Source organism: Schistocerca piceifrons, chromosome 7, assembly GCF_021461385.2.
Source record: "Schistocerca piceifrons isolate TAMUIC-IGC-003096 chromosome 7, iqSchPice1.1, whole genome shotgun sequence".
Taxonomy (NCBI): domain Eukaryota; kingdom Metazoa; phylum Arthropoda; class Insecta; order Orthoptera; family Acrididae; genus Schistocerca; species Schistocerca piceifrons.
Window position 1 is genome coordinate 95,017,234 of NC_060144.1, and position 1,571 is coordinate 95,018,804.

The following is a 1,571-nucleotide window of genomic DNA, read 5'->3' on the forward strand; positions in this document are numbered from 1 at the left end:
GCCGGATGTCGAGTTGCTGGTGATATTCAAATGAAAGCAGTCACTGGCCCTGCCTCCATGCAGTACTGAGGTTATCGATTCGTAGATCTCGTAACAGTTTTCGTCATAAGCGCTCAGGTGGCAGGGCCTAAGCAAGTCCTCCTCATCACGGACTGAAACGTAACCAATGTCGTTGCTCTGCCCACCTGTAAAATGAAGGAAGACAGTTTTTCTTTAGCTATAAAACGGAATTGGTGTAGCAGCAGAGGGGCCAATGATAAGCAAAATTCTTAGCGCAGCAGAACAGTGTCTGCAAGAAACCCGGACAATTCACGAAGACAATAATACCTATGGTCTATTTTCAAATGTGGGAAATTTGGCAGAGTTGTGATGGTAGCATTAGAATGCATGTGATTAAGTTCCAGTATGAGAAACGAGAGCAAAGTGTGAGATCTTAAAGCAGTAACCTACCTGTTCCATGGGAGCACCATGTTTTTATAAGTTGTTATTTTGTTGATGAAGTGTTGGAGGCTATGAAACAAGTAATGTAAGAGGAAAATTGCTGTGGAAGAGAAGCATAGTCGTATATATTTAATGAATGTACATGATGTATTAAATTGATTTGTTGAGGAGAATGGCGTTTTGAAAGAAGTTGTCATTTCTCGAGAGAAGATGTTAAGCTACTGGAAGGCATCAGGATAATACACTGTAGAAGAATTCATTATTGAGATTGCATCAGTGTAACTGAAAGCTGGAGGGAAAAAGTGAGAGGAGAGAGCCGCGTAGATTATTATGTGTGAAGTGAGATTTTCAAATGTTCAAATGTGTGTGAAATCTTATGGGACTTAACTGGTAAGGTCATCAGTCCCTAAGCTTACACTACGTATTCTAAATTATCCTAAGGACAAACACACACACACCCATGCCCTAGGGAGGACTCGAACCTCCGCCGGGACCAGCCGCACAGTTCATGACTGCAGCGCCTCAGACCGCTCGGCTAATCCCGCGCGGCGTGAAGTGAGAGGTTACATTCAGGAACAGTATACCATTTCTCAGAAGTGTATCGAAGGTCTGTCAAATAGAAATTTAGTGATTGAACAGAACAAATGCAAAGATTTATCCTGATGTGAGTGTTCAGGAAAAGAAATGACCATTAAAAAAATCACGAACTAGCCGGTCCATAGACATTCTTCAACGTTATTCCTTTTTTGCTTGGGGACACACGTTGTTCAAAAGTTTTTGTCTGTGAGTAGAGTGAATGAGATAAGTTAGAATCTTCAAAGCAAGAAATAAAGGGGGATATCTCGTAGCATGAGAGCAAATTCAGCAAAAGATGCTTAATTTCAAGTAGATATGAGGTATCGTTGTAGCTGTTAATTTGTAGTTCAGGGTGTGACTGTAGTAGACTTATTGCATGAAAGTGATGGACAAATGTGCTCGTAAGATGAAGACTGCTGCTTAGAAACAGAGCAAAGGATGTTTTCAAAGAGAGTAAAGTGCGAGTATTTGTGACAGACAACTAAACTTTTAAAATGAAAAGACAAGGGAGAAGATGGCGAAAGGCACACATTTATACCCAGAAAACAGCGAAG